Source organism: Ovis canadensis, chromosome 14 (assembly GCF_042477335.2).
Source record: "Ovis canadensis isolate MfBH-ARS-UI-01 breed Bighorn chromosome 14, ARS-UI_OviCan_v2, whole genome shotgun sequence".
Lineage (NCBI taxonomy): Eukaryota > Metazoa > Chordata > Mammalia > Artiodactyla > Bovidae > Ovis > Ovis canadensis.
In genome coordinates, this window is record NC_091258.1 from 64,504,843 (window position 1) to 64,517,617 (window position 12,775).

Consider the following 12,775-nt stretch of genomic DNA (forward strand, 5'->3'; position numbering starts at 1 on the left):
CTAGTTGATATTTCAACAAGATAGATACCTGTTTAAGATATTAATTGTCATCTTCAAGTTAGCCCCTAAGAAAAGAATTGAAATATATGTGGAAAGGGAAAGATAGAATCAAAATGACACCTAAGAAAGGAAATCACTTAACTACCAAAGAGGAAGAAATAGAGGAATTAATAGGACAAATACCAAGTAGCGAGATGCAGAAGCTCTTTCCTATCAGGAAGTATCTGACTCATAGATAGCCTCAACCTTGAAATTAAAGGCAGAGAATCACAGAATGGATTAAAATTATGACCCATCTCTATACTCTCTTCAAGGGACTCACTTTAGATACAAAGACATAGAAGGTTGAAGCAAGGTTGGAAAAAGATATTCTATGCAAATAGTAATAAAAAGAGAATTGTGGTGGCTGTGTGAATGTCTGATACAATAATCTCTAAATCAAAAAAGCCTACAAGAGACAAAGTAAGACCTTACATATTGAGAAAAGTTTCATTCACCAAGGAAATCGAACAATTATAAGCATCATGCACCTAACAACATAGCACCAGATTTGTGAATCAAAATGGACAGCATCGAGGGGAGAAGTAGCTCGGTCACAACAGTGACACGACAACACCCAGCTTTCAATGATGGATGCGGCAGTCAGAGGGAATTTCAGTGAGAAACTAGAGGCCGTGAGAGCACTGCAAACCAGAGACCTAACCGACCAACAGACAACACACAGACGTAGGCGTTTATGTTGCACAAATTACAGTCCTCAAGGCCCCCATCTCTCACCACACACGACCACCGCCCATCCTGGGGAGAAATGGTGTCACTTCCACTGTAGAGACGACGGCGCAACTAAGAAAGACAGGGGGAGGGACGTGGAGTCGAGTGTGCCGGCAAGCCCGCAGTCACAGCAGTGCCAGCTAGTGTATGAAAACTTCCTGCCTGAACACAGCTGCTGTGGTCCCGCCTTCACTGGGGCACGTATTCACACAGCTCTATAGAGTGCACACCACACCCCACGGTGCACTTAAGGAAGAGGAGGTTTAGCCTTTGTGACTCACCGGGGCTTCCCAGCAGGCACTAGTGGTAACGATCCCACCTGCCAATCAGGAGACATAGGACACAGGGACCCAGTCCCGGGTGGGGAAGATCCCCCGAAGGAGGACAACCCCTGCAGTGGAAGGTGGAGTCTTCACCGCTGGGCTGCCCAGGAAGTCCCAGCGACTGATTTTAGCGCTGCTTCCAGCGGTTTTGGCAACGAGGCTTCACAGCAGAGGGCCAGGAGAACTCAGGGGGTGAGGAGGGGAGGGGCAGCACACATTCCAATTGCTTGAAATGAAGGAAATGAGACGATAGGCTAATTGTTGGTGGAATTAATAAAGGAAGGTTATCCAGGTTAAAATGGGCTTCCCTGGTGGCCTATACAGGAAGAGCGCCTGCAGTGCCGTAGACACGGGTTCCATCCTTTGGTCAGGATGATCCCCTGGAGTAGCGAATGGCACCCACTCCAGGACTCTTGCCTGGGAAATCCCATGGACAGAGTAGCCTAGAGAGCTCAAGTCCGTGGTGTCACAAAGAGTCGGACACCACTGAACGACTCAGACGGGAGGCGATGATGGCCACTCACAGGTCACACGCAGCCTGAGGGGGTCGCTTCTGCTGGAGTTGCCCCTGTTGGAGGCCTCACACTGATAATCCCCGGTGTCCTCTCTGCTGACGGGGTCTATGGTGAGGGTGCTCTTGTCTGAGGACAGTGTCATCCTCTGTGAGAGGAGGAGACTCTGGCCTTTGAAGAACCAGCGTATGGAGACCCCAGTCTCATCTGCGAGGCAGGTCAGGATCACGGGGCCTTCATGTTCTGTGACTGTGGTGTTGCTGGCTTGGAGGGAGGGCTTTGCCAGTGGGGTTGTGTAGAGAGAGAGGGGTGACTGCTGAGAGTGGGTGAGGGGGCCTGGGCCTTGCTCCCTCCGCAGTCTCAGGGCCCAGTGACCTCTGTAAAGGTGACTGTGAGGAAGGCCCTGGGTCTTTGTTCAGGTGACAACAGGAAAGAGACGAACGCACATCTCCTCTGACCCCCACATCACGCCAGGGGGACCCTTGCCCTGTTGCTGGGACAACACTCTAGTACTGGACAGCTCTGTGCTATCAGCCCTGGGAACCTTGGTTTTCTGACTGTGGTGCTATCCAGGCCAGACAGGGAGTGCAGGACCTGAGAGTACATGTTGTGATTGGGGATAGAGAGCCTGGGCGCATTGCCGGGGCCTCTCACTGACAGGCCGGGAGCGCTGTGTGGCTGGGTAAGAGGCTGTGTGGCAGGAGAGCTTGAGGTACCCTCTGGATGGTCAGAGGAGTCTGAGGGGAAGTGTGAGGTTTCCGGACCATTTGGAGCAAAGAGCAGAAAGCCACACCTGGTGCAACCAGAGGGAAGGGAAGTTCCTGGTCTGTATTAGGGCCGCAGGGTCCTTCTGAGCTGTTCACATGCTTGTCTGAAAAATTTATAATCATTACCTTTCATGCTCACTCACTGTGAGTCTGACGGTAATTTGTTTCTCCCATCATATTCTGGTGATCCTCAGCCACCAACACAGAGCAGCCCATCCCCTCCCTGGCTTCATTCAAAGTGGACCTGCCTGGACTTGCCTGGGACCAGAAGTCATGTCCAGTCTGGGTGTCCAGGGGTGATGGCCCATGTACTCGGCCCTGAGAGGGATGGATATGGCCCGGCCTCAGGCACTGTAGATTCAGCAAGTCAGCCTGGCTGACACAAAAGCAGAGGGCATCCAGGGTGAATGGGTCACTGTGGCTGACACTCGCTGGGTCCTGGGCTTTACACACATAGGGTCCTCTGTCATTCCTTGTCACAGTGAACACTGTGAGAGTCCACTTGTCCTCGGACAGTTCCAACCTCGTGCTCTTGGGGAGTTTCTGACTGTTGATCCACCACATATAGGAGGTGTTCTAAGTCTCAGCTCCACATGTTAACTCCACAGTGTCCTCGTGCTCCCAGGGTTGGAGATGCTGCTGGTGATGACAGGTGTGGGTTGTATCACCGCGGCAGAAATAACAGAAGAGTATACACCCCTGAGTTTCCCTGGTGGCTCAGACAGTAAAGAATCTGCCTGCCAGTGCAGGAGACCTCGGTTTAATCCCTGGGTCAGGAAGATCCCTTGGAGAAGGGAACTGCCACCCAGTCATACTCTTGCCTGGAGAATTCCATGGACAGAGGAGCCTGGTGGGCTACATACAGTCCATGGGGTAGGAAAGAGTAGGACACGACTGAACAACTAACACTCTCACTTTCTTTATACCTTTAGCCCCTCTAACAGCATCTTTCAACAAAATTGGCATCCTAACCTCTCAGCCAGACAGAGTCTTTGAAGAATAAGGCATGCTTGTGTACGGCAAGATGAATGCATGGGGACCTGAGCTCAGAGTGTGAGGCCACCTGCTCTATGTCTGGGAGAAGCACAGGCTTCCTCGGGGGTCGATTGTGCAGCAGCGTTTAGTGGTGGACAGACCTGGGTGGGATTGAGAGACCACCTGGCATCTATCCTGGTTTCATCAACCAGCCTCGGGAGAGAGCTCCCTGGGTGGCACCCTGGGGTCGAGGAGCTGCCAGGTGTCTTCCTTCCTCTGTTCCTCTCTGGGGGTGCTGAGATTTCTCTGGCGTCTCCAAGTCCCCCAGGGCATTTGGTTGATTCCTGGGGACCTTATACCTGTGTGCTCTCCATGCCGAGTCTCAGGAGTAGGACCAGGCTGTGCCCCTGTGCGGATGTGGCTCTCAGGGCTGAGCCCCGGCTGGTGACCAGCTTGGAGCCTCGGGATTTGGCACAGGCTTCCCGGTGTCACTGGAGGCAGGAGCCCTGGGACAGGGTCTGGTAGGGGCTTCCGGGGGCTGAGATTCTCTGTGAGGATCCCAGCGGCCCTCAGCCCAGGGTCTTCCCTGAGTCCTGCAGGGTCTTCCTCAGGGTCCTGGTCATGGGGAGGCGCCCAGGGGGCTGGACTGAGAGTGCTGTCCCTCTGCTGAGTCCCTCCAACAGACCGTCCTTCTCTCTACACAGTGTCTGCAGGGCCTGGCTTCCTGGAAGTATTTCTGACCCATTGGAGTTTGTCTCCACAGGGTGTGTCCTGCACTGAATGTTCAAACCGCCAAATCACCACACAGGAAATGACACAGAGGGGGATGGGGGCAACTTCCGGGGCTGTCAGTCCTGTGTGAACAGAATTCAACCGCAACCCTCCACCCCCGCCCCCGCCTGCCAAACACCCTGAGGTCAGAGAGGAAGCACTCAGGGTGCACGTTGAGGTGTCCAGCCTGTCTTTCTGTCAGTAAATCTTTTTAATGAGCAGGGTGTAGGGTCCTGTGTCTCTCTGGGTGACGTTCTGGATCAGCAGGGTTCCGCTGGGGTAAAGTGTCTCCCGTCTGCTGTATGCAGGCCCTTTAGTAGGTGCATTAATGTTTACCCTATATGTTGCAATTATCTGGGTTTTGTCTACCGTTTTTCCTCTGTGCCAGGAATAGCCTAGTGTATTCTTTGTCACGTTGTGGGCAAGTAGAAGAACATCTGACCTTCTGCAGCAAGGGGGGGCACCGTTTCAATAGTGAGCTGAGCAGTGGTGGGCGGGGTCCAGAAAGTTAAGAGTGAGACTAGGAGGGAAGTGAGAGAAATCAGTTAATATTTTGACTTATATGTTGCAATGCAAAAATGGTGCCCTGGGTCCTGAGCAGGTCTCTTCATCCCTCAGCTTGGGGTGTGTTTTTATACTGTGTGAGGACACGACTGAGACACTTCACTTTCACTCTTCACTCTCATGGTCACTCTCACGCATTGGAGAAGGACATGGCAACCCACTCTTGTCTTCTTGCCTTGAGAATCCCAGGGACAGAGGAGTCTGGTGGGCTGCCGTCTATGGGGTCGCACAGAGTTGGGCACGACTGAAGTGACTAAGCAGCAGCAGCAGGGTGTGTGCGCATGCGTGTGTGCATGGGTGTGCATGTATGTGTGTGTATGTGTGTATGTTTGTGTGTGTCCTACAGGTTTAACATCAGCAGCATGACCCCCATCACTTCAGTCCCTCTGGGCTCATTTTTCTCTCTGTTTCCCCAGCTGTCCCTGGCTCACTCCCTCGCTGCCCTCACACGCCTGCTCACACTCAGGGCCTCTTGGGAAATGCCCTCCACAACGACCAGCTGCTGTAAGACCCTCTGTGCTCACTGCTGACCCTTCCCCGCTCCGGTTCCTGCGTGACGCCTGTAGCACCCGCCAGCACACTCTCCATCTCTGGGCTTGTCTGTCTGCCTCCCCACAGAGCGCAGGCTCCGTGAGTGCAGGGGCTTGTCTGATCCTGCTTGAAACCCAGGGCCTGGACCAGGCTCCAGACATTAGTACCTGGGGATGAAGGAAGGAGAGTTCCCAGGAATTCCACAGCCTGGTTTTATTTGTCAGTTTCTAAGGGTGCCAGGTAAGGACAGTGTTTACTATCCCGGTTATGTCTTTTTCTGTAGTGACACCCAGATATAAATTGTTATTATCATCATCAGTCTTCAACAGTTACTGCTCAGTGAAGAATTCCTCATAAAACCTACAGCAGTTGAGTCCTCCCGCCCCTCACCAGCTCTAGCTCATGCAGAATCTCCCGTGACTGAGCCCCACTCTGTCCCCGGTCTGCTGCCCTCTGCCGTCAGGTCTGAACAGAAGCCCCCTGTCCCCTCTCAGAGCCCCATCTACCCCAGGGACCAGCCAGTCTCTTTTCTCCAGTCTCTGCCCCCTCCCTGAACACTGTCCCCTCTCACCTGCCAGCAGGAGCCTGCTCCAGGGCACATGCCGCCTGCTTGCAGAGCCTGACGGGGGCTCCATGGTGCCTGCTGTCTGCTGTGTCCCTCTCTCTGTGAGGAGAACTTCCTCTCCAGAAACGCTCACAAGCCCTGCAGTCCTTGTGTGAGCTCTGCTGTCCTTCCCCCTGTGTGCTGGGCCTCCTCGGGGGGCAGGAGCACTTGGCTGGGTCACGTGGCCCTGGGGCGGGGTCTCTGCCCAGGTCCCTCCCCTGCCTCCCCTCTCCTCCTTCCCTCCCTAGTGGCCCCCCTCCCCTTCCCCCTCTGTCTGTATTTCTATTCCCTGAATTCTGCTGAGTCCTATGCCTTCTAGAGCAGTGATTCTCCACCTACACACACACACACACACACACACACACACACACACCCCTACACACACCTACACACAACACACCCGACACACACCCCTACTCACACATACCTACATCTCAGCTACACACAGACACCTAGATACACACACATCTACACACACACACATGCACACACACACCCTTGTCTGGAAAAGCATAACCTTGGAGTGTCCGGGTCCGGGGTTCCCACTAGTCTGGATCAGATGCACACTCAGCCTCCCCGACAGCCCTCCCTCATCCCCTCTGGCTTTTCCCTTCAGAGGAGGAGCCTGGGGGTGGGGGGTGCATCAGGAACGCTTGTCACAGGGACGTCCTCCCCACGCTGTGTGGGAATCACCTGTGGAGCTTCATGAAGACTGCGAACCCCCAGGTGACACCTTAGAAATGCTGTTTCAGCAGCCGCCAGGTCACACGCTTGCCCAGCCTGGCTGAGACCCCAGAACAGCGGTTAGGCCTCCCCACCCACCCCAGTGTTGGCCCCTGCTGTGCTTTGGTCAGGGGTCTCTCAGCACAGTCACAGATCCAGGGGTTTCCAAATTTTGGTGGTAATTGTTCCTGTGACACAGAAACCCAGCTGGATGCCCAGGGTCTTCCTGTTGTTCTCAAATATCTGAGAAGATTGCAGATATTGGACCCGCCTGAAGGTCACACTGACTCTGGAGGAGAGAAAGGGGTCACGTGAGTGACGACTAGAGAGGGGACCTGGTCTCTACCTTAGCTTGTCACCAGGCTGGCGTCTGTTCTCAGGGACTGCTGCTGTTGCTGCTACTAAGACACTTCAGTCGTGCCTGACTCTGTGTGACCCCATAGACAGCAGCCCAGGAGGATCCTCCCTCCCTGGGACTCTCCAGGCAAGAGTACTGGAGTGGGTTGCCATTTCCTTCTCAAATGCATGCATGCGTGCTAATTCTCTTCAGTTGAGTCCGACTCAGTGCGACCCTCTGGGCAGCAGCCCACCAGGCTCCTCCGCCCACAGGAATCTCCAGGCAAGAATACTGAAGTGGGTTGCCATTGCCTTCTCCAGGAACAGAGACCCAGAACCGGGTGTCAGGAGGAGCTGCAGTTGGCAGGTGAGAAGGGAAAGCTTTCCTGTGTGTCCTGGGAAGAGAGGAACCTGGTGCTGAGGGTGGGCTGACTCTGGGCTCCCTGGTCCTCGGGTCAAGTTCCGGGAGACTCTCCATCTGTGTGTCTGTTGCCTGAGCCTTGGTTCAGAAACTGTCCAGGTGCTCCTTGCCATTCCAGGGCCTCCTCTGTCAGCCTGGCTGATCTTTGCGTGGTCGCTGTGATCTTTCCCATGGGTGGTTTCAGGCAGGGATGGGAGCTGGCATGGGTGCCCATAGGCCCCTAGAAGGTTGGGCAGTGTAGTGTGGGCACCCAGGAGGGGCTCTGAAGGTCTGTTAAAGGAGGGGTCCCTGGGCCTAACGCCTAATGACCTGAGGTGAGGCTGATGTAATAATAATAGGCACAAGTGCACAGTAATTGTAACGCACTTGAATTATTCCCAAATCATCTCCACCACTCCGCAATTGTCTTCCATGAAACCGGTCCCTGGTGCCCTTAAGGTTGGAGGCCGCTGTTTAGAAGGAGGGATGGAAATCAGGCTCCTTCTCCACTTCCCTAGGCAAAACAAAGTTCACCTGTTAATTTCCTGTTAATTTTCTGTTTGGACCAATGTTGCCCCCTGGAGGTCATTAGCAGACCTGGGGACAATGTAATGGGCTGCACAGCGGTGTAAAGGCCAAAGGGTGTCAGCTGGCTGTGCGCCCTGGCCAGAGGTGGGCGCTGACCTCCAGACTAGAGGCTATCGGCCGGAGTTCAGGTCACTGTGGGTCCCCAGGCTTCCCAACCTCATCCCAGTGCAGGGTAAGCCCAGGGAGACAATGGGCATTGTTCAGTGGCAGGAGAACCATCCATCCATGTGGACCTGTGCTCAGGAGGAGCTCTCAGTCCCTGAGGCTTCAAAGCAAGGGCCGGCAGGGGGTCTCTGGGGCTTTGGGGAGAGGGTGGCGGCCTTTGGGCTGGACCCCAGAAGGCCCTGTCCTTCTCCACCTCACGGCACTGGGCCTGCACCCTAGTTCTCTGTGTCCCCATCAGTGGTCTGCTCTCAGCCTCCCCACAGTGCCAGGACCTGGGGCAGCTCCACCTGGAGACTCTGTCAGGGGAGGGGAGACCCCCATGGGACCCCAGTCTCCCTGAGATGGTGCAACTGCAGAAGCTGGGTTCCTCTGTTCCGGAAGTTCTCCTCATTTCCCAGGACGCCTTATGGGGAGGGGCTGAAATGTCTTCAGGGACCAGACCCAGGTGTCCCCACAGATGAGGGACCTTGGGATGAGGAGCTGCTCCCCAATTCCTGAGTTCAGCTAGGGCTCCCCCATCCCCTGTGGCGACTCCCTTGGGATAGAGGATCGGGAGTCTGAGCCAGGTCAGGTCTCTGAGAGCAGGTTAGGACTCAAGCTGCCAGCCCAGGCCCTCCAGGGAGACTAGAAGATTCTCCTGAGTGGAGACGGGAGGGGGTGTGATTATCTGGGAATGAGCAGAGGCCTGTCTCGTCACAGTTAAGAGGCCCCTGTCCTCACTCCTGACTCCAGGAGGAATACCGTCCTGCCCTGGAGCAGCTGTGGGCCCTTGCAGGTCTCCTCGACACTGTGATGCCAGGGCCCCTGTGTCCACAAGGAATATTCTGTGACCCCTCGGTGTCTCACTGTGTCTCACTGGGTGGGGGGTGTGAGTTCTGGCTTCCGTTATGCAGATCCCCTTATCTATTAAAGAGTATTTATTGAGCATGTGTGACCTGTCAGCCCTGGGTTGTGTCCTGCTCTCCAGAGAATAGGATAGACTTGCACTCCGGGCTCACACACCTGACCTTGTGACAGGGAGACAGACACGCAGAGAAAATCCTGGAAATAAGGAGCTAATTATGATGGAGGGATGGACTGAAGGGGAAGCGTCTGGTGCATCCGGAGCCTGTCACGGAATCTCAGCTGGACCGGGTGTCATGTAGGGCACCCCTGAGAAAGTGATCTTTTGACTGAGACATGAAGGGTGAGCAGACCCTCAGCAGAGAGGGACAGGGGGCTCAGAGGGCAGAGCTACCTGAGGGGAGTCTGGCCTTCAGGTGGGCCTGGCTGGGAGGAGCGGCTGACAGATCCAGTGTGGGGAACTGGGAGAGTGGGGAGGACTGTGGACGGAGTCGGTTGGTGAGGGTCAGAGGCTGCTGGGCAGTGGGACCTGCTAAGTGGGAAGGAGGTGGGCAGCCCTGTGGAGGCTCCAGACTGTGGAGGAGCTCTGCCGCCCTCTGGTGGCCATGGAGGGGAGTGTTGAAGGGAAAGTACTCAAGGAGGTTTGCTCCTAAGACAACTCAAGCATATGTCAAGAGTTTACATATCATTTTAGGAATCCCAGGGACAGAGGATGCTGGCAGCTACAGACATGAGGTCGCAAAGGATCATATATGAACTACACTAACCCTTTCAACACTGCATATCATTTTTGCTGAATCATGTCCCACTCTGAATTTCCAATGTCTCTCATCCAAGATCTTCTCTTATGTACCTCACTCCGAGATTTCATCCAGTTGAGATTTGTGTTGATGCCAGGCCAATTTCTCTCTGTAGAAGAAGATCCAGTTACAACATTCTCAGTCCTTGGGCAGGACTGGAGCATCTGTAAGTAGAAGGAGGGTGGGGAAACGTCTGTGTGTCCTGCCTGTGTCAGAGGGTCCATGTGGACATTAAAAGGTCGCATTTCATTTCCCCCCGTGCCCCCTCAGTGTCTTCCGCATGGGGCAGGGCCAGGTGGAATCGGAAGACCAGGGGTGCTGCAGTGATTCTGAATGTCATCTTCCCGCCTTCTCTGTCTCTGCCCCCATCAGGGGACCTGGTCTTCATGGAGGAAAGGAAGGTGGGGTGGCTCCATAGGCCCCTGATCAGAGATTCTTTCAGCAAAAGGGACACAGGGGTCAAGCAGGCTAGCTCTGCACTCAGTGTCCCTGACACCCTTTGTGACTGTAGGAACTGAATTATTAGGGTCTAATGGCCTGTTTTGTATTCTAATTTATTAGATTGTTTTTACTTCTTTTTACCTTTTGATATTTGAAGTGTGAAAAGTGAATTTCCATCTTCCTTGAGCATGAGCAGGGTTGGTGCCAGGGTAGTTCAGTTGTCTTAAAGGTTATTTTTTATAGTAGCTTCAATTTCACAGCGAAAGTGAAGGTAAGGGATCAAACCCATGTTCCGTGCTTTGGCAGGCAGATTCCTATCCACTGAGCCATCGGAAAAGTCCTCTAAACAATGCTGAAATTGTAGGAGACACTGGTTCATCATGGCTACTGCACACACAAGGTTTCCATATTTGAGTATGGGTAATTTTGGGGGGTTCCAAATTCATTGCAGATGGTGATTGCAGCCATGAAATTGAAAGACGCTTAATCCTTGGAAGAAAAGTTATGACCACCCTAGAGAGTATATTCAAAAGCAGAGACATTACTTTGCTGACTAAGGTCCGTCTAGTCAAGGCTATGGTTTTTCCTGTGGTCATGTATGGATGTGAGAGTTGGACTGTGAAGAAGGCTGAGCACCGAAGAATTGATGCTTTTGACCTGTGGTGTTGGAGAAGACTCTTGAGAGTCCCTTGGACGGCAAGGAGATCCAACCAGTCCATTCTGAAAGAGATCAGCCCTGGGATTTCTTTGGAAGGAATGATGCTAAAGCTGAAACTCCAGTACTTTGGCCACCTCATGCGAAGAGTTGACTCATTGGAAAAGACTCTGATGCTGGGAGGGATTGGGGGCAGGAGGAGAAGGGGACGACCGAGGATGAGATGGCTGGATGGCATCACTGACTCGATGGATGTGAGTGTGAGTGAACTCCAGGAGTTGGTGATGGACAGGGAGGCCTGGCGTGCTGTAATTCATGGGGTCGCAAAGAGTCGGACACGACTGAGAGACTGAACTGAATTGAACTGAAATAAACAAGTGATGTACCTCATCCTTTTTGAATTTACAGACACACAACCACCTGCTCTGTGCTCACTAGCCCTGCAGACTCACAACCACCTGCTCTGTGCTCACTAGCCCTGCTGGTGTGACTTGAGCAGCAGGACTCTTCCTGACTTTGCGGTTGTTCTAGTTGCTAAGTTATGTGTAACTCTTACGTGACCCCATGGACTGCAGCCTGCCAGGCTCCTCTATCCATGGGATTTCCCAGGCAAGAACACTGGAGTGGGTTTCCATTTGTTTTCCAGGAGATCTTCCTGAGCCAGAAATCACACCTGGGTCTCCTGATCTGGCAGGAGGATTCTTTACCACAGCGCCACCGAGGAAGCCCATGTTGCTGATGGTCACTGCTCAAACCCATGCAAGTTATGGCACCAAGTATGAACCCTAATGGAAGCTATGGAAGCTGGGTAATGTTCATGTATTCACGTGGGTTCATCAATTGATAAAATGCACACCTCGGGTGTGGAATGTTGAATATTGAGGAAGCCCTACACTTGTGGGCAGCAGGTATCTAGGAAAACCTCTTGTGTGAGGTGGCCATGATGAACCAGTGTCTACCTACAAGTTAAACATTGTTTAGAGGACTTTCCTGGTGGCTCAGTGGATAGGAATCTGCCTGTAAAAGCACAGGACACGGGTTTCATCCCTGGTCAGGAGGATTTCTCATGCTTCTGAGCAACTAAGGCCATGCATCAGAACTGCTGAGTCTGTGCTCTAGAGCCCACGAGCTGCAGCGACTGAAGTGTGCTTGCCGAGTGCCCATGCTCGGGAGGAGAGAAGGCTCCGCGATGAGAAGCCGGTGCATCACAGCGAAGAGTAGCCCCTGCTCATCGCACTAGAGGAAACTGGTGGAAAACAATGAAGAGCCAGTGCAGCCAGAAATTTAAAAAAAAAATAATAAGTTTCCTAAGAGTAGTTCAGAACTAAATGTTGTTCCCGAGGTTGTCAGGTCTTCCCTTCATGCCCTTCTTTCTCAAACACCCAGAGCACCACTGAAACACTGATTTTCCACAGGCTGAGGGCCTGCTCTGCCATCGGGGTGACTTCACTGCAAATTTGTTTTCAGCCTGGAACAGCCACTAGCGAGCATCCTGCCTTTCACACTGACCATCTGCTCTGCAGTGAACATCCTCACCACAAATCTCGGCCCCCGTGGAGTATGATCCAGGGGCTCATTCATTCGACACACAGGTACGCAGCTCCCTACCCTAGGCCTGGAGCTGGCCAGTGGACTCAGCAGAAGCAGGACAGGTGAATCCTTCCATGTCCGAGCTTCCAGCTCAGGGATCCTCTTAGAACTGGAGTCCTGGTCAACCTGTGTGCACATTGAATGCCACCGTATCCACTAAACTGCGTTTGCCTGGGGAGTATAGGAAAATGTTCACTTCCAACATCCTCACCCTTTCCGGAAAAATCCTGTGAGGAGACAGCACCCGTATCCATACGTCCATCCCTCTGGCACACCCCATCCCTCCTTTATCCCCTACCCATCCTTTTATCCATCTTTTCACGAAGTCCTGTGGCTGTGCCTCTGTGGTTGGCCAGATGCCAGGACCCCTGAGATACCCTCAGTAGCTCCCTCTGCTGCTCCATTTACACACCATG